Source organism: Schistocerca serialis, chromosome 1, assembly GCF_023864345.2.
Source record: "Schistocerca serialis cubense isolate TAMUIC-IGC-003099 chromosome 1, iqSchSeri2.2, whole genome shotgun sequence".
NCBI classification, from domain to species: Eukaryota; Metazoa; Arthropoda; class Insecta; order Orthoptera; family Acrididae; genus Schistocerca; species Schistocerca serialis.
In genome coordinates this window covers 708,571,950-708,597,768 of record NC_064638.1, presented here as the reverse complement: position 1 = coordinate 708,597,768, position 25,819 = coordinate 708,571,950, and the positions used below count along the sequence as shown (strand labels likewise).

Below are 25,819 nucleotides of genomic sequence, written 5' to 3'. Positions count from 1 at the left end.
AACCGTATTCTGAATTAAGATACTTAATTCATTACTGGCGTATTTTCAATTGGGGTAAGAACAGCATATATTGGGCTTCTTTTGATAAGAAAATTCCGTGTCTAGAGCTCACGCAGTGCAATACAATTGGTAAAATAGCTTAGCAATAACAAAAAACAAAAAGAAAGAAAAATGGTAGTGCTCAATCCATCTCTATATGTAGCAATGACGGAGGTAAATAATGATGAGACGCATTATAAATTCTCCCATAACCCTGAGTCAGTCTTTGTATTAGTACTGAATATGTGCTGGTGTAAGTTGTTGCCTACGACTGCGGCCATAAATACCGTAACACTTTATAAATACACAAACATATTTCGGTAAGTGAGTAATTTTTCAGATAAATACGTTAATAACCATTTATATTACATTAAAAAGTAAATCAATAAACTGCGTAATTGTGCATATGATGTTTCTGTGTTAGCTAAAAAAACATAGCAGTTACATACAACACACGCGCAGCTTTACCTGCCATATTGCCGAATCCAGACCAGCCACAACAATGGTACACAGCGACTCTACAGCTGATCAGCAGAGACGTTTACGAGGCTATTCGGCGATTCACAGGTCCGAGATATCAGCAAATTTGCAGAACTGCGCGCACTCAGTGATGCGGTCTAGCGGAAGACAGCCATGGGTCACTGACAGGCGCACGTAATTTGAGACAGGACGCACGCACAACACACGCACTGAATCGCTGGTTGTCGTTGGCGAGACTGAAGGTCGCGCTCCGTGGCCGCTACTTCTCTGCGGCGCTGCCGTCGCCCGGGCCTCCCACTGACGTCACGGCGGGTTTATTCTCGAAAGCAAGAGAGTATTTTCATATCACCCGCGCACATACGCCACGCTGTAGTGGTCCAAGCATCCATCATCGAGGCTATTCTCTTAGAGGTTCTCTACCAGGAGCAGACGCGTAGGTAAGCAATTATCCGACAGTAAGCACCGTCAACATTTACTACTTCGAGGCCCTGTTGAGCGCGCACGAAAGATGTTCAGTGAGTAGGAGACAGTCTACGCGACGAAAACAAGCAGAACTTCAGAGGGGAGTTTCCGATAAGGGGTATTATCTTACTGGGGTTTACTTTAGACACATTCCATCGTTGTCCACAAGAAAAAGAAAGAACTATCAGCTAAGACAACTTAAACCACTGCGCATAAAGCCTTGCTGTAATGAAAGACGGATCCATGGTTGTGTTTATTCTCGTTCTGTTCAGACGTCAGATCAGATTCGCAACTAGGCAGTACTGCAGCAGCAGTTGTCGTCACCAGTTACGCTACATTATCAGGACAAACCTTGAAATGGGCAGCGCGGAAAAGATCTATGAGCAGCAGGTTACTTTCAGGGTTTATAGAAAACAATGGCGCTTTCAAAATAAATTCCGAGAACAGGCGATAACAACTGGCAAAATGTCACGAACACTGGAAATTATTTTCGCTGAGTAACTGCAGGGATTTTCAGAACTACGGCATTCTATAACGAAAAACAGATCGCCTTAAAACGCAGGCTCGGAAGTAGAAGCAAAGAGAAAGTGTCGCGCAGTCGCAAAGGAGAAAAACTCGCGTGCGACTTATTCTCAAGTATTGCTCTGGCATATGAAATATGGAATGTTCAGCAGCGTGGATTAAAAGAGCGAAGGGAACATGGCCGCCTGCAAAAATTTATTCAGGAAAGCGAGGGGTGGGGTGGGGGGGGGGGGGGGAGACAAGATTGACAAGGGCAGGCCACGGGCCACGACGTTGGTAATACAGATTCACTTCAAACTTTATACACCTCTGGTAGGCCGTTAAAACAACGTAATGTGCAAGTAGTAAGGTGTGCACTACGCTGGCAATTCCGAGAAAATCGCCAAGAGAAGTTCCACGCGTCTATTATGTGGCTTATGTATCTGTGCGCAGTGCCAGACGTTTGAGTTCAGGGTGGGCCACTGGAGCCGGCACGGTAGCTGAGCGTGTTCGGTCAGAGGGTTTAGCTACCCTCTGTAATAAAAAAAAACTGAGTAAACGGATCAACGAACAACCTGAACGAGTGTCATCGGACGTCCGCTAAGAACAAATTCAACGAAGAATATAGAACAAAAATGAGATAAAAAAGCGTGTTCGGTCAGAAGGTTAGCTGCCCTCTTTAATAACACAATTGAGTTAACGGATCAACTTAAACAGGTGGCATAGGACGTCCGCTCCGAACAAATGCAAGGAACAATAACGACCTAAATGAGTTGGTTAGCGTTAGCGTTCGAACCACGTAAGATGAACATGTGAGTGGCAACGGTTCGATGCCGCTCAAACTCAATTTTTAATCTATAGTTGTTTTATCACATGGTTTGCGACCAAGCTATCGGAAGAAAGAGAAATTTTTCAAAATGTCAACGAGGTGTGTTTTCCCTTAGAAACTCTGAACATTCCCTGTAAATGCGGGAGAACTGCATTCATTCGATGTGGTAGGTGCCAATTCAATTTATGTTTTCCATGTCTGCATGAAAAATACCATCCTGCAATGTGTGATAGCGAGAGTACATCCGACATGTAACTGTACATTACTGAGGTGGTCTGGCACATTGTGACTTACGTCATTCGTATCATTATACATCGAGGTTTCACTTCGATTTTCCTCGTTCTTGAAAATTAATTAAAAATAGTAATAATCCAAATAACATATTAAATTCACTACAGCTTCATGAAAATGGACGTGGTCTTTATTTTCATTATATTACCTCTTAAATGTCATATAAATTAAATAATGTAGCCAGCGATGAAAAAAAATAGAGATTAAAAAATAAATGCTAATGAGATTCGTACCGTCGCCTCGTTCTGCATCCTCTTGCTACGGACGAACGCAAACCACGTGACCACACCGATTTTTTAATAGCTATACCTTCGCACACATACATCAGGTACATAACAGATGCGTAAAACTTCTCTTGCGATTTTCTCGGAATTGCCATAGTAGTGCATCTTAAAATATGTGCAAAGTTTGAGGTAAATCCGTGATCCCAACCTCGTGGCCTCCCCTTGTGAGTTTCGAGACACTTCATGTCACAAGAACTAAGCCAATGTAACGCTGCAACTGGCTAAAAGATACATTTAAAGGAATCACGGGCAGTTGTATTTTTGTTCAGCGAGTATAACACTGTTACGGAGATGAAAGACGACTTAATGTCCACACAAATCTTGTTGATGAGATCAAAGAAACAATATCTGGGGCAGACTGCAAAACATTACCACTGCTTCCATCGTATATGTTGGGGCAGGACTATGAGATAAGATGTATTTGGCATACAAGAGAAATATATATCTTTTTACCACGTTATATTTTGGAGTGAAACAGGCAAGGGAGGGAATAATTACGGCCGCGAACACAATCGCCATACCGAATTACGAGGCCACTAAATCAGCTGTGGCTGACCTTTGTATAAAGACTGGCCATACTATGGACTATGAAAAAACAAAAATACTCTGTCAATCCTCCTACTTCTGGGACTGCGTTACTAAAGAGGCCATCGACATCCGACTACAGGACAATCTAATTCATAAAGACAGCGGCCTTCAACTTAGTCAGGGTTGGAACCCTGCACTCAGCCTGGAGAGAAAGATGCGGTCCCAGAGATCGAGGATCGGCCCCGACGGCGGCAGCAGGGAGACTGCAGACCCCAGTTCAGACCCAGGCGCCGTTTCCCCCACCACCTCCAGTAGCCGGCGCGCTGGCCGCACCGAAGACACCAGGAGAGGAACGGTGGAGGCGGTAACGGCTAGTATATATAGGGCGCCGAGAGGAACAGCACAGCGTTCGTCAGGAACCACCTGAAGATGGCAGAGTGTACGTCTGCCGAAATATTGTGGAGGAATTACGACGCTACCCGGTCGGATACCCGAGAACTGTTCAAATTCAAAACGGCACAAATCCTTAGCCGCCACGTAGTAAGCAATAGCGTGCCAAGTATGTATGTAGAGGTTAATATCGACATTAATCTCTTACGAAAACAGGAGCTCGTGTTGAAAAGAAAGAGAAACAAAGCTATTACAGCACGTCTTGTGTTGGAATTCGTTGATTTAACCTTCACTGCCCGAGACCATAGCGGAACGTCACAACAGGCTGCAAGCAGTTTATGAAAACGTGGAATTACATCCTTCATCAAGTAAAACACTGAATATGTTAAAAAATATTGATTGTACACTAAAAATTTGTCACCTCATGCGGTGAACGATCTGAGACAGTTTGTAATATAGGAGTTGGCAAAAAAATTTCTGAAAGAACAAGTACCATATTAAGGAAGCTAGGTACCGTATGGATTTCAGTAACAGGAAATAATTTATAACTTGGAGGCAGGCACGAGTGTTTCCTTTAGTCAAAGAAAAGTCACAACCATAATTTCAAAACTTAGACAAGAAGCAGATCTGACTCAGTAATAATAAATCACAATTACAAACGATGAATTTATTTTCGGATGCATGTCCTTTATTCGGCCAGTTCTTCTGATGTGCTCAAGACGCGTAAATTGCTCATTCAAATCGTTATACGTACATTTCACATACATCCTGTTAATGTGAGTAACTAGTGCGAAGAGGCACACAAATAAGCGATTCAAATCCGTGATCTTCACTTAATGCAACCACAGAAGCTGTCTAGCTTTGACGCCGGCCGAAGTGGCCGAGCGGTTCTAGACGCAACAGTCTGGAACCGCGCGACCGCTAAGTTCTAGGGGACTGATGACCTCGGAAGTTAAGTCCCATAGTGCTCAGAGCCATTTGAACCATTTTCTATCTTTGACGTTAGAATATATTTGTGGTGCACGACGTGCATCTCGTTTTGGAACAGCATGAGAAACGCCAAAACCGAGAGTTAGTGCCATAAACAGCAGTATAGCACGCGTAGTGACGTGTGGTATGTTGACTACCACAGAAAGCAACTGCCATTCTTCTTGAAAATCCTCTCTCAGCCCGATAATCGTCTAGAGATTGCAAGACCAGCTGCGGCACTGCTCGCGAAAGCATCCTGAAGACGGTCTATGGGCTGCAAACTACTCCTTCCTCGGAGTTCTTTGGTATTGAAAATATCTATATGTGAGAAGAGCTGCTTGTTAAATTATTACTAACGACGCATGTCAATAGATCAGAAAAGGAAACGAACACCTTGGTCACAACGCAAAATCTAAATTTATTTTAATTAAATTAATTTAATTTAATCTTCACTCGGCTATTGACAAGTTCTGCAGTGCTGTAAGTGTGTTGTTGCGTTCTTCCCATGATGCAGCTTGTGTGTTTCGATGGCCATCGGTGATGACATCGTCTGGTTTCTCCGTGGGCAGTGAACATGTGAAACTGAACTGGCTTTCTTGGTCTATAGAATGATAAGATTATAGATAGCGGCGACTGGGTTGACGCCGTATGCCTCCAATTCCGAGAAACTATCGATCCAGCCCCGCACGATCGCCTGGTGAACGAAGTACGAGCTTGTGGAATGCTGGAATAATGACCTAGCTGAAAACTTCTTATCAAATAGAACACATTATGTCATTCTCAACAGTGATAAATCATCTAATTTGAAAATAAGTTCGGTTGCTCTTAATTTTTATTTTATTTTATCTGCTGCTACTTACAACTGACCTGCCACCTACTGACTGGACTTGTCGTGTTTTCACAATATTGAAATGTACGTGACATTACTGTCACATGTTGCTACGTGATTTTGATAAAATTTTGTCACGATTTCGTGGTTAATTTTATTTAGAGTGTACTGGGCGTATTTGCTACGAGGCAAGCCTTGTCTTTTTTCTCACTAGGAAGGTGTTCCCTCAGTGTCATCTCTGGATCCTCTTTGTCGGCAGAAGGGCGTCAGTAAATCTCAATCGGGCGGAGGGGGGGGGGGGAGGGGGGGCGCAAGGTCCCCTGGGAGCTGGGGAGTTTTCGTGGAAGCATAGCGAGTGTCAAAAATGGCTCAAATGGCTTTAAGCACTATGGAACTTAACAGCTCAGGTCATCAGTCCCCTAAACTTAGAACTACTTAAACCTAACTTAACCTAAGGACATCACACACATCCATGCCCGAGGCAGGATTCGAATCTGCGACCGTAGCAACAGTGCGGTTCCGGACTAAAGCGCCTAGAACCGCTCGGTTACTAACGAGTCTAATCGCTATGGTGGAATTAACGCTGCGGCCTGCTTCGTGCTTTCGTAGACACAGCCGGCACCTTCCTAGCGCTGAGCGGAAGGCGTCCTGCCGCCAGATATCCCCAGAGAATAACCGAGCACGACATTTTTGCCTATTCTGTTCGAGATCAAAGGGCGATACACCGAGAGGCCGGCCGACCATCGTGGGAAACTCCGTTGCTTTCGCTTCAAAATTTGGTGTACCCAATCGGATTGAGTCGTTCCGCCACCGTGCTCGGCGCGAAGAAGCTGACCAATCGATGGGACGCTGCTTCCTCACAGTACCAACCTCTTATTTGTTAAGGAGAGGTTTGTACGCCAAGAGTGGGGAGTTTCTGCAGTGTTTCCCCGTTTACTCATGAAATAAGCCATATTCGTATCCATTACATTGGCAACAGCAATTTGTCGTCCACACCACGTAGAGGATTTTTTTTTTTTTTTTTCCCCCACTAAGAGAGTCGTAGAGAAAGCTCTGAGTTTCGTGGTCGTTCGATCGCCGCTCGTCGCGAGTGTTACTTGTCTCCCGGCCACGGAAGCATGTCCGAAGAAACCTTGCATCGGAATAACATAGGCGCTGCAATATCGTATTTATCCGCTAACACTGGGCAACCGACTTAGAAATGAAATACACTCCTGGAAATTGAAATAAGAACACCGTGAATTCATTGTCCCAGGAAGGGGAAACTTTATTGACACATTCCTGGGGTCAGATACATCACATGATCACACTGACAGAACCACAGGCACATAGACACAGGCAACAGAGCATGCACAATGTCGGCACTAGTACAGTGTATATCCACCTTTCGCAGCAATGCAGGCTGCTATTCTCCCATGGAGACGATCGTAGAGATGCTGGACGTAGTCCTGTGGAACGGCTTGCCATGCCATTTCCACCTGGCGCCTCAGTTGGACCAGCGTTCGTGCTGGACGTGCAGACCGCGTGAGACGACGCTTCATCCAGTCCCAAACATGCTCAATGGGGGACAGATCCGGAGATCTTGCTGGCCAGGGTAGTTGACTTACACCTTCTAGAGCACGTTGGGTGGCACGGGAGACATGCGGACGTGCATTGTCCTGTTGGAACAGCAAGTTCCCTTGCCGGTCTAGGAATGGTAGAACGATGGGTTCGATGACGGTTTGGATGTACCGTGCACTATTCAGTGTCCCCTCGACGATCACCAGTGGTGTACGGCCAGTGTAGGAGATCGCTCCCCACACCATGATGCCGGGTGTTGGCCCTGTGTGCCTCGGTCGTATTGTGGCGCTCACCTGCACGGCGCCAAACACGCATACGACCATCATTGGCACCAAGGCAGAAGCGACTCTCATCGCTGAAGACGACACGTCTCCATTCGTCCCTCCATTCACGCCTGTCGCGACACCACTGGAGGCGGGCTGCACGATGTTGTGGCGTGAGCGGAAGACGGCCTAACGGTGTGCGGGACCGTAGCCCAGCTTCATGGAGACGGTTGCGAATGGTCCTCGCCGATACCCCAGGAGCAACAGTGTCCCTAATTTGCTGGGAAGTGGCGGTGCGGTCCCCTACGGCACTGCGTAGGATCCTACGGTCTTGGCGAGCATCCGTGCGTCGCTGCGGTCCGGTCCCAGGTCGACGGGCACGTGCACCTTCCGCCGACCACTGGCGACAACATCGATGTACTGTGGAGACCTCACGCCCCACGTGTTGAGCAATTCGGCGGTACGTCCACCCGACCTCCCGCATGCCCACTATACGCCCTCGCTCAAAGTCCGTCAACTGCACATACGGTTCACGTCCACGCTGTCGCGGCATGCTACCAGTGTTAAAGACTGCGATGGAGCTCCGTATGCCACGGCAAACTGGCTGACACTGACGGCGGCGGTGCACAAATGCTGCGCAGCTAGCGCCATTCGACGGCCAACACCGCGGTTCCTGGTGTGTCCGCTGTGCCGTGCGTGTGATCATTGCTTGTACAGCCCTCTCGCAGTGTCCGGAGCAAGTATGGTGGGTCTGACACACCGGTGTCAATGTGTTCTTTTTTCCATTTCCAGGAGTGTATCTCCCCTGTACTGCAATATGCATAATGGATGTACGAGTACAGGTTGTAGACACATGGTTTACGACATATGGAAGTTTGTGTCTGTTAGTGAGCCGTGCTTGGATAACCACATGGTAAGGCGACGGCTCGCGATAAGCGGGAAATCCGGGTTCGAGTTCCGGTCCGGCACAAATTTTCGCTGTCGTCGTTCCATTATACAGCCGATGGTTGTTCATATTCGCAACTGCGAATAAACTTGAATAAAGAACTGTGAATCTCAGTCTCACATTCAAAGATCTTTTGCATTCTCCTACGCCTTTTCCATGGATAGGCGACCCACAAGTAACAAATATAATAGCCAGGTGCACCGTTAAACTGGTTGTTCTCACTAACACGGCGTTATAATTGGTGGACAATGGGTAAACTCAATGATCAGTTGTATTATGAATTCAGTGAACAAACTGAACATTGCACTCGCCCGTCTTGTATGAGCGAAGATTTGTTTTTATCTAGCGTTGCACATATACTTCTCGACTCTGATACAGAACTGGGATGCACCAATCAACAATATGAATCTTATTCGATTTTGTTAGTATTTTACCAAAGTTGCAGCTTAAAGTACTTCGAATCTGGAAACTAATTTGAAATGGAAGTGCTTAAAATTAACATTTTATGTATGAAGAAGACATGAATATAGAAAGACAGCGAAAAGTTTTGATTTGTAGAAGACACCGCCGATGCTGTCCAGCAGTGGGAGTGGGTACCTCAGAGAGACACTGAGCCTTTCGTCCCAGGCCGGCCAGTGTGACCGAGCGGTTCTAGTCTGGAACCTCGCGACCGCTACGGTCGCATGTTCGAATACTGCCTCGGGCATGGATGTGTGTGACGTCCTTAGGTTAGTTAGGTTTAAGTAGTTCTAAGTTCTAGGGGACTGATGACCTCAGATGTTAAGACCCATAGTGCTCGGAGCCATATTTTTCGTCCCAGGGAAGCCACTGCCTCGTCTACCATTATCCGCCATCCGAGGGCGACAACCTCAGCAATACTTTCATTCTCTCGTCCTCAGATAGCGTGATCCTACATCTAGGTTAGGCTGTATTTTTCATCAACTCTACATGGCAACGTGTATTGTTCTCTCTTTATAAATTTGTCTGGCCATCAGTATTACCGTCTAATGAACACCTTTCCGCGGCACCCCGGTGGCCATACATTTAGCACTTGTTCTACACTCATGCTCATAAATTAAGGATAATTGCAGAATGTCGTGCCACATGGGATATGATCACCATCCACACCTACACAGGCCGCACAACAGGTCGGCATACTCTGGATCAGGTAGTCGAGCAGCTGCGGGGTTATAGCCTCCCATTTTTGTCCCATTCTTGCACCAGTGCCTGTCGGAGATCCTGAAGTGTGACAACTGTGACAGGGGTTTGAAGACGTGAAGCGATACATCGACCGAGAGCATTCCAGATGTGCTCGATGGGGTTTAGGTCTGGAGAACAGGCAGGCCACTCCATTCGCCTGATATCTTCTGTTTCAAGTTACTCCTCCATGATGGCAGCTCGGTGGGGCGGTGCGTTATCACCCATCAGGAGGAAGGTGAGACCCACTGCACCCCTTAAAAGTAGGGCATACTGGTGAAAAATGACGTCCCGATACACCTGACCTGTTACAGTTCTTCTGTCAAAGACATGCAGGAGTGTACGTGCACCAATCATAATCCCAACCCACACCATCAAACCACTACCTCCATTCAGATCTCTTTCAAGGACATTAAGGGGGTAGTATCTGGTTACTGGTTCACGCCAGATGAAAACCCGGCGAGAATCATTGTTCAGACTATACGTGGACTCGTCCGTGTACATAACCTGGGACCACTGTTCCAATGACCATGTACTGTGTTCTTGACACCAGACTTTACGGGCTCTCCTGTGACCAGGGCTCAGTGGAATGCATCTTGCAAGTCTCCGGGCGAATAAACCTTGTCTGTTCAGTCCTCTGTAGACTGTGTGTCTGGAGACAACTGTTCTAGTGACTGCGGTAAGGTCCCGAGCAAGGCTACCTGCAGTACTCTGTGGCCGTCTGCGGGCACTGATGGTGAGATATCGGTCTTCTTGTGGTGTTGTAGACTGTGGACGTCCCGTACTGTAGCGCCTCGACACGTTTGCTGTCTGCTGGAATAGTTGCCATAATCGTGAGATCACACTTTGTGGTACACGGGGAGCCCGTGCTACGACCTGCTGTGTTTGACCAGCCTCCAGTCGCCCTAGTATTCTACCCGTCATAAAGTCATCAATATGTGTTCTTTGAGCCATTTTCAACACACAGTCACCATTAGCACGTCTGAAAACGTCTGCACACTTACTCGCTGCACCATACTCTGACATGCACCGGCACACCTCTGCGTATGTGGACTGCTGCCAACGCCACCCTGCGACGACCGCAGGTCGAATGCACCGCATGGTCATACCCCGAGGTGATTTAAACCCGCAAACCGCCCACCAGAGCGTTGTTTCACCATGTATCAGGATTATCCTTAATTTATGAGCGTGGTGTATGTTCGTCCGTCTCCGCCTGCTGCTGTGATTTGATCTGCTGCATTACTGCGGTTGTTTGTCTTGCTAGTGTTGTCTGCGGAGTGTTTCGTCGCTTGTGCTCTTTGCTGCCTGTAGTCTCGTCACTGTGTATGTAACGCTCTTGATACTCCGTCTGCACAGTCGTTGAGATCTGTCCACAAGTTCTGGTCCTTAAGTGACTGTGTATTATCGTCGTGTGAGTGCGGTAGTAGTCTTTCCTGCGATCAAGGTCACAGTAAATATGCATGTCTTTTTGTCTCTTTCTACAGGAACAATTAGCGCTTTATGTTTACGTGCTGTAAATGCATGGAGTATAGCCCATGGCCGGTTAGGAAATGAATCGTGCTCTCACTGACATTGATCTGTTTCATCTTCAGCAGCTTCCTGATCATTACATGTACATACCGTACCGGCCTTTTCGCAGTTGTCCCACTCACCTTACTATAAGTTCACCTAAGGTTTTGAGCTTCCTCAAGGTTTGCGTGTCCTCCCCTAAGATGTCTCCCACTGTCGTGTCTGCCCGTTTTCTGCCAGTATGTTGCCGCGCGATGTTTAATAGTTATGCCTATCTGGTATGTCACCAGCACCACACAACGTGATGGCGGAAGTCTCAGAGAGCCGCAGGAGGGGACTCCTCTGTCCTCACCACTCCACCATGGTGTCAATCACGGAGCACAGTCGATGTGTCCACACGCTGCCAACAAAACACAATGTCGACTCGACCAAAGCGCTGTGATATGTTCTTTAATAGTCATGGGTAATCTGTCGTTAACTGTGTTGATCTTGGCAAGTTTATGCAGTATCTTGCATGCCCTTTCTGTAGCTGTTCTGATATATTAGTTAAAGTTTAATTTCTGGTTCAGGAATATGTCCACGTATTTTGTAACCATGTTCCCTTCTAAGTTACTTCCTTCCAATTTAACTGTAGGATTCTCTTGCATGTCCTCGTTCAATGTAATGTAGGATAAGCTTGCTATCGATGGGCCACCTGAATAAAATCTGTAATAAAATCATGGGATGTTGTAACAAACATTTTATTTTCAGTGTAGCTTGAACATTATCTTTTGTATTTCACTATAGTAGACACAGAACTCATAAATATTCACTGTTAATGAAATATTTAAAAAATTTGTTATTGGCTCCATCAAAGGGATTGATTTGCTTCATTGGGCCAGGCAGTTTCCGTGAACGGGCTACCGAGTAATACCTGTTAAATATTATACATATCTAAATATATATGAATACATTTCAGATTTTTTATTTTTAGAAATATTTTGTTGCCTTCTGAAAGAGAACAAAATTTATTCTAAAGTAAGGAGACTAAAAGAAAAAAAATGTTGCCATCGAAGAAGAAACACATTTGACTGATTGTCAAAACACAAACCACAATGTAATATAATATAACGAAAACAGTTACTTAAATTTTGTTCACAGTGGCCTACTGAGGCCTAAGATTAGGCAAAATTCGGGGTGGGTCATTCGAGGCAACCCGCATGGACCCGCTTAACAGCACGTAGTCTCCTGCCACAGCGCGAAACTTTATATTGCGAATATGACACAATGGCGAGAATTGCTCGTACTTTCCGATGGTGGCTGCAGAAATTTAATCATTATTACCATATCCCTACGACATTTCCTTCATTAATGCCAGTCAATTACAAGAAAATAGCGCAAGTCTTAACTTTTTCACTTTTGCCTGAAACAACTCACCACTTGCGCCGGTTGCCAATCTGTGGCAACACTGAGTACAGTTAATGACCACTAGCTTGCGCTTATTGTCAATATCCCCAAAGAAATCGAGCTGGCTCATCGAAGGAGGCGGCCCATCGACCCTAGAGGGTTTTATTTCCCGCAATGGAGAATCTATTTCTAGCAATCAGCAGCACCTGGTCTCGTGGTTAGCGTTCCTGACTCTCGATCAAGTGACCCCTGGCTTGATTCCCGGCCGGGTCGGGGATTTTCTCTGCCAGGAACTCTCTCTCTCTCTCTCTCTCTCTCTCTCTCTCTCCCTCTCCCTCTCCCTCTCCCTCTCTCTCTCTCTCTCTCTCTCTCTCTCTCTCTCTCTTTTTTGTGTGTTTGTGTTTTCATCATCGTTGACGCCCAGGTCGCGGAAGTGACGTCAAACAAAAAAGCTGCACCAGGCGGTGGAACTCCCCAGCCCGGGACTCTCAGCCAACAATGCCATAGCAAGTTCTTATTTGTATGGCATCAGTTGCTCATAGTGTGCATGAGCCCGATCTATTATTACTTTGAATTTTTTCCCATCCAAACAGCAACGGAAATTTGTCAAGCTATTTATAAGGCTCAGCACTTCCTTCTCTGTGGTAGAATAATTCCTACCTGCTTTGGTTAACTGCAGCAGGTAGGCGATCCAGTGGTTTTCCCTGCTCTCTCTTGATTTAAAACATAGGCTGATGCAGGATTACTAGCATCACAATAACATAATTCCTTTTTTGTAGTTCAAAAAGACCAATATTGGACTAGTTGTTAACAATTCCTTCTGGTTTTCAAGTGGTTTCGCATTCTAGTGTCCAGTGTACCTTGCAGTACTTTATCTGGCCAGTCTTCTGGTGCTACCTTCAGCTGACAATAACCATTTTGTAACTCCATTGTGGAAAAGTAAGTACCGGGTGATCAAAAAGTCAGTATAAATTTGAAAACTGAATAAATCACGGAATAATGTAGATAGAGAGGTACAAATTGACACACATGCTTGGAATGACATGGGGTTTTATTAGAACCAAAAAAATACAAACGTTCAAAAGATGTCCGACAGATGGCGCTTCATCTGATCGGAATAGCAATAATTAGCATAACAAAGTAAGACAAAGCAAAAATGATGTTCTTTACAGGAAATGCTCAATATGTCAACCATCATTCCTCAACAATAGCTGTAGTCGAGGAATAAAGTTGTAAACAGCACTGTAAAGCATGTTCAGAGTTATGGTGAGGCATTGGCATCAGATGTTGTCTTTCAGCTTCCCTAGAGATGTCGGTCGATCACGATACACTTGCGACTTCAGGTAACCCCAAAGCCAATAATCGCACGGACTGATGTCTGGGAACCTGGGAGGCCAAGCTTGACAAAAGTGGCGGCTGAGCACACGATCATCACCAAACGACGCGGCCGGAAGAGATCTTTCACGCGTCTAGCAATATGGTTTTTGTTTTGTTTTAATAAAACCCCATGTCATTCAAAGCATGTGTGTCAATTTTTACCTCTCTATCTACATTATGCCGTGGTTTATTAAGTTTTAAAATTTATACTGACTTTTTGATCACCCGGTGTATTAGGAAGGGATCAGCCGTGATTTTCTAGAAAACGGGTCCGTAAATCGATCTCTGCGGGCAGCTTTAGTTATATTTTTGACCGCTTCACACCACTCTGCGTCTATTTCTGCAATAGTGAAGAAGACTATTGTTCAAGGCCGCAGGGAGCTGCAGGTCTCGAAGGAGTTCAACCATGGCGGGGCACTATATAGCTGCGGTATCTATTAGTAATGCTGTTGTGTATTTATTTTCCGTACTAATAACCTGAAAAACCGCGTCCTCTATCAATTTTCAGGGTGCAAATCTGAAAGATGTAGACTGAGGCCTATGAGCACCCTGTGCACCTGAAGCCATCCACAGAGGAGTTGGTTCGGAACTTAGCCAGTGAACTCAGCAGGCAAATCGGTAGACGAGAATGGGTTCTCAAGGAACTATGTCCATGTATTTCTTAAATAATGACTGCATTGACGACCATCCGGTTGCAAGCACTTGTCCCAGCTGGGGAAGGGAGGCAGTGAACTTAGCAGGCAAATCGGTAGACGAGAATGGGTTCTCAAGGAACTATGTCCATGTATTTCTTAAATAATGACTGCATTGACGACCATCCGGTTGCAAGCACTTGTCCCAGCTGGGGAAGGGAGGCGTCGTTTTGAAGTTTCGTCAGGTACAGGCTGATTTGCGATGTGACTTGCTGTAGCATTCCTGAACTAATTCCGTCAGAGCCAGGAACCTTCTTTCTCTTCAGCCACTTAATGGCTCAAGCGATTTCCTCTTATGCGTAAGGGCGGAGAATGTGTCCGTCGTGTATTGTGTTTCCAGCTGTTCTTGTAACTGCGTGTGTTCAGGTTCGTCGGTCTGTGTGTCATCATCAGGAAGAAGCTTATAAAGTCGAATTCCGTCGTATGCCTCCATCAGTGAGTCATTGCACCACTGTCCTGCCTCAATGTTGGCAATGCTAATGGCGTTTATCGACCGGGGTGGCGCAGTAGTTAACACACTGAACTCACATCCGGCAGGACGACGGTTCAAACCCGCGTTCGGCCATCCTGATGTAGTTTTCCGTGATTTCCCTAAATAGCTTCAGGCAAATGTCGGGATGGTACCATTGAAAGGGCACGACCGACTTCCTTCCCCATCCTTCTGTAATCCGATGGACCAATGACGTCGCTGTTTGGTTCCCTCCTCCCAACCAACCAACCCAATCTAATGGCGTTTTTATTCTCTCTGTCGGCAGTTTATATGGCTCACCGCTGTGACTGCCTTTCGGTTGCTGTCCACGTAATCCTGCCGGTATCTTTTTCAAGGTCGGAGCAGCGCGTCCTGATATTTTGCTTTAGCCTGTCTAAACTGCTCAAGTCTGACCGATTTGTCCCTAGCTATCACGGCACGTTGGTGACCTGCAGGTTACGTTTGTCTCTGGAGTCCTTCCTTAGTCTAGCCAGTTCCCCGCTCCACGGCATTCTGTCTCTAGGTCTTGAGGAGGTGATTGGGATGGCGGCATTCTGCGGACAAGTTGGTAAGTTAGTCAGTACATGTGTGCTGTATTCTATGTCTTTCTTCACCAGCATTCACATACGAACACAACCAAACTGACATTTGGATATGTGGTTTTGTCTTTACTGAAAATTTCAATGATGACCAACTCATCGGTCCAGTTGTTTTAGATAACTGTCTTAATGGAGTATCTTGATTTCCTTCGAAATATGTGTTACCAGAGTCCTTGGAGGATATTCGTTTGGTAACACGGCAACAGAGCAACACAAAAGCTGTCTACAAGAGCTACAAAATGCGTTGTAGTTGACGGTTTTCTTTTTGAGCATCTTTTGTGAGGTAATGTACACAATTAGACAAAACGTGAGATCACAACGTTTCATTTACTATCACCTACATTTGTCCTGTTCCCCAATGTTTTTATTAGTTTCATCGGAAACTTAAGAACAGGACACATTATTATTTAGAATCACTAATACTATCACCCTTCAAAGCATGTACTTTTCCTCTTGACTTACCCGGTATTTTGTCCATTTTCAGTCCTCCCGAGCAGATTGTGCAAGCGTTGCCCCTGACTTCACATACACTATGTGGTCAAAAGTATCCGGACAACCCCCAAAACATACGTTTTTCATATTAGGTGCATTGTGTTACCACCTACTGCCAGGTACTCCATATCAACGACCTCAGTAGTCGTTAGACATCGTGAGAGAGCAGAATGGGGCGCTCCGCGGAGCTCACGGACTTCGAACGTGGGCATGTGATTGGGCGTCAATTTTGTCATGCGTCTGTTCGCGAGATTTCCACACTCCTAAACATCCCTGGGTCCACTGTTTCCGATGTGATATAGTGAAGTGGAAATGTGAAGGGACACGTACAGCACAAAAGCGCACAGGCCGACCTCGTCTGTTGACTGACAGACACCGCTGACAGTTGAAAGGGTCGTCTATCCAGACCATCACACAGGAATTCCAAACTGGGACTTCGTGCCAGGCCTCACCGACCGGCTTCGATACCTCTCCTCAGTGGAGCACTCCGTGAAGAATGGGCTACCATTACCCAAGAAGCCTTCCAGCACCTGATTGAACATATACCTGCGAGAGTGGAAGGTGCCACAAGGCTAACGGTGGGCAAACACCATATTGAATTCCACTATTACCGATGGAGGGCGCCACGAATTTGTGAGGTCCGGATACTTTTGATCAGATAGTGTAGCTCGCGCAGGTTTGACAGTAAATTTTCAGTTCGTAATATCATTCTGTCTGTCTGTCTACTCTGTTGTAGGATAGCTGATCATGCTCCCACTGCCGTGTGTTAGTCGCGCTAAGAGTCGTACCGTCTGAAATATTTCTTTAGACTGTAGTATATTAAATCTCACATTCATTTCTATATTACTATAATTAGTGTTCCAGTTGTCTGCTTGTTAGTTGCTTCCGCTGTCATCCGTTGAGCCGTTTCCTGTAGCACTGGAAGGTATAGACAGGGCTGTAGGAGACCGACTTGCTGAGACAGTGATATGAGCAGAACTGAAGTTTCTAGGGCACAGTGACGGGGAAGCAATGTCTTCCTTCACCTGGCAGAGAACGTTGAAGGGCTTCTGCTGAAGATCTGTGTGAGGCCACGAGAAGAGAAGCACTTTGGGTGGTGGCTTCGGTCTTTGCCATGTCTGTCGCCGGCCTGTGGGTATTCGGTGGTTTGCTACAAGGATATGAGGACACTGTGGGAAGGGAAGGAAGGATGGGGTAGGGTAGAAACTCTGGATGGTGTTCTCGTCCTGACTTTCAATTGATGCACTGACTACAGTCTTAGAGACAACGTGGACTCCGAGGAGCAGTTGTGGACCGTTACTATTAGCGATGAATGTAACTGCCCTGGTGACTGACGTGTGAAGCACAATGAGGCTGCTCGAGAATGATGCTACTGTATGTGGTGAAGACTCATTATTAGAAAATTGTATCGAAATGCAGGAAGACCTGCTGAAATCGACGGTTGATGTGCAGACCAGTAGCTGCGTCTCAATATAAATAAATGTAACATACATCGTATAAACAGACTGATGTGGCCATTTCTATCTATTACAGCGAGGAAGACCAACAGCTTCGAACAGTACACGCCTCCATAGCCGAGGTCGCTCACTCACTACTTTTAGTTTCAAGAAGTGTGAAGCATACATCACTTCCTCTCACAGATATACCGTAAAAACATAAAATAGGAGCTTACATAGCGGCTTATCGACAATCGGTCTTCTCGCATACCATTCAAGAATGGAATTGGGGTGGTGAGTAATGAGAGGGAGGGAGGGAGGCGTGGCGGCAGCGCACGATGTTTCGCTCTCCACGTACCGTAAGACGACTTGCGGAATATAAATACAGAGGAATAAGTCAGGCCCTACTGCAACAGAGAAAGGTCGAATATTTCAAATCACTATACTCGCACTATATCGTTTCTGTGGCTTACCGTACAGCGAACACATTCAGTGCTGTTCTTCTACTGATTATTAAGGCTGTCCAGATAATGACACCAACGAACTGGCACATTCCAGTTGTTCTGGACGTTGTTCTCTCCCAACTAATCACGTCCATAAGTGATCATTATATAGACATGACATTTACGCTAAGAAAAAACAGAAGTCTTTGGAGTAGCGGGAATTAATCGGCGTAGTTGCATCTTTCTTTATGTAGGAAGTTGCGGGAGCGACAGCGCACGGCGCTTGCGCAGACAGCGGCTACCTGTTGGGCGTGTGGCACGCGTCCAGCGAATCGTCGGCCGCTAGTCGACACAGTTCCAACGCGTCCGCTGGCCACCGCATTCCTCATAGGGGCCCCGACGCCGATAGCCGGGGTAGCCGGCAGTGAAAGCTGCTAATCGTCTCTTGCCTTCCCTGGCCGCGTACGCAACTATGACCATCGCGCTTTCACGACATTTCATTTCGCCTTTTCAGCAGCTGCCGAATGAGGCGGTGGTTGACGCCTACTTTTTTTTTATATATATGAAGTTGTTATTATTACCCCCGACGTCGATGTGATACTTTGACTGCTGTCTTCAATGAACAAACGAGGCAAGTAGGCGGCTCTTCTCTTACGCTATTTGCTTTCAAAATGTAAGTATGTACGTATGTAGATTTCACATCTCCTCCAAAACCACTGGACCGATTTGAACCAAACTTGGTGCGCATATCACTTACTGTCTGGAAAGAATCGCTGTGGGGATAAGAACAATCCACCTATCAAAGGGGAGGGAGGGGGGGGGGGGAGCTGCATGTAGCCCACGACGCGCGAATGAGGGCACTTAGTGGCTTGCATCAAACTTTACACACAAATTCAACCCCTTTCGAAACTTTTTCTCGGTGACAACACTGCCAGAAATGATGAAACGAAAAACCTTTGTCGCTTTCTACATTTTCGCTGTTCGTGCAGTAAAACTGACGCGTGAAGCATAACGCTTTAATTTATTACTTCTTTGCTACTAAGCGTATTGACTACACACATTGCACACAGTATTCTCATATAGCACTGAATGTACCAGTAAAATTATCTCACAGTATCACACATAGTTCAGGAGATATGACGTCGTGTCACGGACTGCGCGGCCCCTCTTGCCGGAGGTTCGAGTCCTCCCTCGGGCGTAGGTGTGTGTGTTGTTCTTAGAGTAAGTTAGTTTAAGTAGTGTAAGTCTAGGGACCGATGACCTAACCAGTCTGGTCCCTTAGGAATTCTCACACATATGAAGATTTGAAGATATGACGTCGTAAACATCATAAACACCGAGATGAGGGAAACACTGCCGCATCATGGTTGGTTGGTTTGTTCGGGGAAGGAGACCAGACAGCGTGGTCATCGGTCTCATCGGATTAGGGAAGGATGGGGAAGGAAGTCGGCCATGCCCTTTCAGAGGAACCATCCCGGCATTTGCCTGGAGTGATTTAGGGAAATCACGGAAAACCTAAATCAGGATGGCCGGACGCGGGATTGAACCGTCGTCCTTCCGAATACGAGTCCAGTGTCTAACCACTGCGCCACCTCGCTCGGTGCCGCATCATGCACGACACTTAAATTTATTACATCGCTACTAATAACTCTATTCGCAATACATTTCGAAGACAGTGTCCAATATATGGTCGAAAGTACCTACAAAATACATCATTGTGCGACACATAGTTCAAGAGATATGACGTCAACTAATGAGATGCATCAAAAACTGCCGCATCATGCATGACGTTTTAGTTTATTGCTCCTTCACTACTAACAATATACTTCGCAATACATTTCACAGACAGACTGGGGACCTAGAAAGGAGGGAGAGGCTTCGCCTCCGCCGTAGCCTCAGTGGTACAAAACCCCACAAAAGGCTACAGCAGTCCACTCACCCCTCCGCCGCCTCACACCGAACCCAGGGTTATTGCGCGGTTCGGCCCCCAGTGGAACCCCCGGGAAATTCTCACACCAGACGAGTGTAACCCCAATGTTTGCGTGGTAGAGCAATTATGGTGTACGCGTACGTGGAGAAAGTGTTTGCGCAGCAATCACCGACATAGTGTAACTGATACTTATATGGATATTGTGTCTGTTCTTTCGGACATGTCCGAAAGAACAGACACCATATCCATATAACTATATAGTTCTGGCAATACCGGGCATGACCTTCTTCTTCTGTGCGGATGGACACATACTAACCGAACTCTTACAGGACTTGGTAAGAATGTCTTCCACGATAATGACTGTGTTGGGTAGGGACACTACGAATGTACTGTGTGGACGTATAAGGTGAGAATGTGGGTCTCGTGGCCGTGCGGTTAAAGGCGCTGCAGTCTGGAACCGCAAGACTGCTACGGTCGCAGGTTCGAATCCTGCCTAGGGCATGGATGTTTGTGATGTCCTTAGGTTAGTTAGGTTTACCTAGTTCTAAGTTCTAGGGGACTAATGACCTCAACAGTTGAGTCCCATAGTGCTCAGTGCCATTTGAACCATTTTTGTGGGTCTCGCGGGAGGCGTGCCTGAGATAGTCCTTGCTGTCGCACTGTCCTATGCGCCCTCGATGGCTCAGATGGTTAGAGCGTCTGGCATGTAAGCAGGAGATCCCAAGTTCGAGTCCCGGTGAGGGCACACATTTGCACCTGTCCCTGCTGATATATATCAACGCCCGTCAGCAGCTGAAGACATTAATATATTATTCTAATTTAGTGTAACTGAGGCAGAATAAGGGGGACCACCCCTCATTCGCCGAGGCAGATGGAAAACCGCCTTAAAAACCATCCACAGACTGGCAGGCACACCAGACATCGACACTAATCCGCCGGGCGGATTCGTGCCGGGGACCGGCACCCCTTCCCGCCCGGGAAGCAGTGCGTTAGATCGCACGGCTAACCGGGCGGGCTCGCAGACAGTACCCGCAAATATCACTCAACGTATGTAGAAAAACATATTATTGTACGACACATAATTAAGGAGATGCAACGTCATAAACATTGAGCTGTGTGAAAATGAAACTGCAGCGAATTCGCTAGAGATACAGGTGAAATATGTGTGAAATATGTTAAATATATGTGAAATATGTTTGACATGTGCGTACGCGCGCAAAGCCGCGGGCAAAAAGCTCATCCTTGGAACGATTTCAACCAAACTTGGCACGCATAATTATTAGTAACGATATGGAAGGAAATACTGAGGGGTTAAGAACCACCAGCCTCTTATTGGAGCGGGAGTGGTAACATGGAAAGAGAAGGGGGGAGGAGATGGCCAGAGAGAGGGGAGAGGAGCAGATGGACAGAGTGAGGAGGAGATGGGCAAAGAGGGGGGAGGACGAGGACATGGAATCAGAGGGGGACCGAGGAGGTGGACAGAGGGGCAAGCGGCAGGTGGACAGAGAGAGCGGTAGGAGGAGATGAACAGAGAGTAGAGTGTGCAGGACATGAGCAGGGAGTGAGAATGGAGCAAAGGGGACGAGAGAGGAGGTGGGGGGGGGGGGGGGGTTGAGGGAATGAAAATGGACGGAAAGAGGGAGACGGAGGAAATGGACGAGTATGCGGGCAACGCCTATAACTCAGCTAGAAAAGCATAAAATTACCTAGCATCCGTTATATTACGATCAAAGTTAATTTGTGATTGACGTTTCAGCGAGTTGAATGGTAGGAGCCAGCTGCCATCCAATCTTAGTTCTTTATCGAGCCCCACTTGCTTGGTGAATTGCGCGTTTTGTAGAGAAGCGAAGCGCCTGGTTGCGGGCGATGGTTGCTCTACCCTCACCTACTGCAAGCTGTGACCAGAAAATAATTTTAATTGGAGTATAATTATATATTGAAATCTTCGTTTTATGTCCCAATAAGTACACAGTTGACTATTCGGGTGTGATCGTCATTTTAAGCACACAAGAGCAGCTACGTAACCAGCATCCATAACATTTAAAACACCGTCAGTTACGTTCATTCATGTTGTTAATATTTAAAGATCTTTCTACACACAATTTTCATTATTTTTTGGATTTGTCTTAGCCATCTTTCGTAACGTTTATCGGTTGCTTTGATACATTATTATTACACTCCAGTCGTAATGTTTGCAGCTTCGTATTTAATATTTACATCTACAGCCATACTCTGCAAACCACTGTGAAGTGCATGGCAGAGGGTACTTCACGTTATCCCTGGTATTAGGGTTTCTACCCGTTACATTTGCGTATGGAGCGTGGATTGCCTGTGCGTACTGTAATTGCGTCAAATCTTGTGTTCGAGATCCTTACGGGAACGATTATAGGGGGTTGTAGTATATTCCTAGGTTCTTCACTGAATACTGGTTCTTGAAATTTCGGAAGTAGGCTTTCGCGAAATAGTTCGCGCCTGTCTTAAGGCGTCTCCCTGTTCAGAAAAGTTACTTCAAATTTTGAAAGTGGCAGGATTTCTTACACACTGATGTTCATGAAAATTTCAACTCTAATAAATCTAGATTGAGAGGATGTGTAGAACAGTGTGTCGGTGTTAAGCGATGCTCAGGTAAAGAGCCACCAAACGATGTGGAAGAAAGTGCCAGTATTCGATGTAAACATCAAGAGCACATCAGCTTCTGACTTCAGTCCGAACGGGGCAGAATGATCTTTCTGTATGAAACAGACTTGGCAGACAGTATCATTTTAAACCGTACATGCTGCTACGGCGCGTCTATTGAGCCAATGAGTAGAGGAGGCTGGTACGCAACGACGAGAGTGTGCTGGACCACTCAGTGTGACCACAGGAAGAAATGACTGCCATCCTATCCTCATGGTCGCAAGGGGTCGTACAGGGTGTGCACTGTAAGCTGGAGCGCTGCACCAGCCGTGGACCTGTCTGTGTTGATGATTCTAGACCTGCTGAGGGCTGTATGGTGGCAAATATCCTGCTGTACCGGTTTCCACTGTCCCGGTATCGACGAGCGCCTGATGATGCAATGACACGGAAAAGCCGTCACTGCTGTATAAAGTAGCCAAACGAAGTATAGAAGGTTCCAGTAAGATTCGTCTGATTTCAAAAGACTATGTCTTCTACATTAATGAAGACTGAAACTTGGAGCAGATTTTAACGTAGAGGAAAAAAAAAAGTCATTATCTACGGAAGAACTGCCTGATTTTAGAAGGGCGTATCTTTTACATGCATGTACATATAACTTTGGGGTACTTTTTACAATTACGTTTTGTATCAAAGTTGTCATTTGTCTTTTACAGATGTTCAACATGCCCTACACCTCATTAAGGACGAACATCCAGATGATAACAATCAAACTACTCCCTTACATTTGCGATCACATCTGAAGTTACTCCATTGCTATACAGCATTGTTGTTCACACAACGTTGTTAGAAGGAGGGAAGGACGAGTAGGGTTTAATGTCCCGTTGACATCGAGATCATTAGGGACGGAGCACTAGTTCAGACTGTGCCGAGGATGGGGAAGGAAATCGGCCGTGACCTTTCAACGGACCCGTTCCGGCATCTGCCTGGAGCTATTTCGGGGATCACTGAAATCTAAATATGGATGCCCCGACGGGGATTTGAACCGTAGTCGTCCCGACTGCGCGTCCACTGTGCTAACCCCTCTGGGCAACGTTATTGGAAAGCGAGGCACATACACAGAATCTTTCACATACCTTCTACAAAAAAAAAATCTCATACCGTACGATGAGGCCGCCCTGGAGATCAAAGATGCAATACAAGATCCGTACGCTCCTTATGGCAGTAGGTAGTGTAGTGCTGTACTCTCTAGGAAAATCACCGAGCGAGGTTGCGCAGTGGTGAGCACACTGGACTCGCATTCGGTTGGACGACGGTTCAAATCCCCGCCGGGCTATCCAGACTTAATTTCTCCGTGCTCTCCCTGAAAAGCTCCAGGCAAATACCGAGACGGTTCCTTTGAAAGGACACGGCTGATTTCCTTCCCCATCCTTTCTTCGGGGAATATTACGCTGCGCACTTGAAGCTTAAGGGCACCTGTTAAAATGGAGAATGCAAAATCGCGACTGTTGTTGATTATCGCCACCTCTTCTCGAAGCACATTGGGTAATAAACGAACGAACGAGCTAGCTGCGTGAGAGTGACCGCTGCCCGCTACCACGTGAAACAGCAACTTAACGACTACCGCCAAGATAAACTTTCTATTTGGACGCGTAAGTTAAAAGTAACGGATACTGCTTTCAGTAACAAGGTTTAAAATAAGGTCTTTTCAGTGCAACAATGTAGAGAATGTACTACGTACAATTGCATAAATAACAGACAAACGAAGGGAACTGTTAATTTTATATGCAACAACAGGTGTAGTTTGATTCTGGATGTTCAGTTAGACACACACAGCAATAAACAGTTGTAGTTGTCATTGTCATGATGAGCCACATAAGCCTCCAAGTTAATGTCCGGGGTAATTCTGGTGGATGCATCGCGTTTCCTACGTGCCTCTACGGTAGGTGGTCTCGCCAAGCGACCGCTGTGATTGGTCTAAGACACTTTTACCTTTTCTAACGGCTGAACGTGTGAATGGAGACAGCATTTCCGTGTTGTGTACCAATACCCAGGAAGCAAACCAGTTGCCCTTCACTCGCAGAGCCGCTACTCTGAAAGACGATAGGAGCGCCATCTGACACTCGCTCCCATGTGGCACTTCTCAATGGAACACTTTACAACATTTTCCTCATGAAAGCCAGTAGGTTCTCGACAGGCGAATCACGATTTCTGACTTCGTGGTGCACAAGTAATTAACTCTTAAATAGTGCAACAAATGAAATATTTTACTTCCATATAGACGAGAGACTGAGAGACTAAAGACAGAACTATTGACTCTCTTGTGAAAAAAAAGAATCGTTACCTGCAGTAAGCCGTTGAGTGTGCCTCTTCTCCCCACACGTATTTCTCTGGGGGGCGATGGTGTTAGCGGGATAGCTGGGAACTTTAAATAAACCCACGATGTCTGTGGTGAACGAGAGGACGTACAAGGCAAATTACTCGTAATCGGGATAATACTGCAGAGTACCCTCAATTTGTGTTTTTTAGATTAAAAAAGAAATAAGTATGGTTTAGGAACCACGTCAATAATCGTTATTTATGTATACCGAACTTACCCCAAAAACGATTCAAACGAGTGAAAGATGATTTTTCCCATAAGAGCACTGCGAGAGAATGACGATAATGGCGCAACATGAGGTTTGGGAAATCTGTAATAGGCAAGAAAAGATGTCTAAGAACTGAACATGGTATTCATAGGACGTCAGCTGTAAAAACAAAGTTGTTCTCGGAAGCCGATAAAAACAGGCAGTGCGGACAATGCGAAGAGAGGACAGAAGCCAAATTTGGTACCATTAACGACATATTTATCAGGGGTAATTGCGTCAAGAATCCTGCAAAAGCCATATAACAGTTTATGCAACTAGAACAATACTGAAACAGAAACTATTCTTTATTAGCTGGAAGAACCATTACGTTTAAAAGATGTTCCTAGAAACTATGGCCGCCGAATGGAGTCCACTGAAATCGTTTTCGGTTGGCATGCTGAATGGCTGGAGATGTTTGACAATGTGTTGTGATCAGATGTAAGAATCTATCGAAAACTACCTATGATTTCCGAAATCAACAGTTGGTGAACGACTGCGTCTCTTATGTTATTGAATCTATTCTTTTTCGCACAGTGACCGGCGAAACACTCTGAAAGTACTGCCAGACTCCCAGTGAGACAATGACGCAAATTTACATCACGCATATGGTGCACGCAACATTTCGCAAATGCCGTTCGCAAATCATTGCTTAAATGTTTCCCAGGTACACTGACTTGG

General features: G+C 46.0%; 1 protein-coding gene across 2 annotated transcripts in view; it reads right to left on the bottom strand.

The window, feature by feature from the left end:
• LOC126481012 (uncharacterized) overlaps positions 1 to 25,819 on the bottom strand; it is a 513,788-nt gene that overhangs the window by 228,460 nt on the left and 259,509 nt on the right. Inside the window, exon 1 of one of the 2 annotated variants that reach the window (XM_050104479.1) lies at positions 508 to 759. The exons of the other annotated variant lie outside the window; for it this stretch is intronic. The gene's annotated coding sequence lies outside the window, so the exon portion shown is untranslated. Of the gene's footprint in view, positions 1 to 507; positions 760 to 25,819 lie in introns of those variants that run through there. 2 annotated transcript variants of the gene reach the window in all.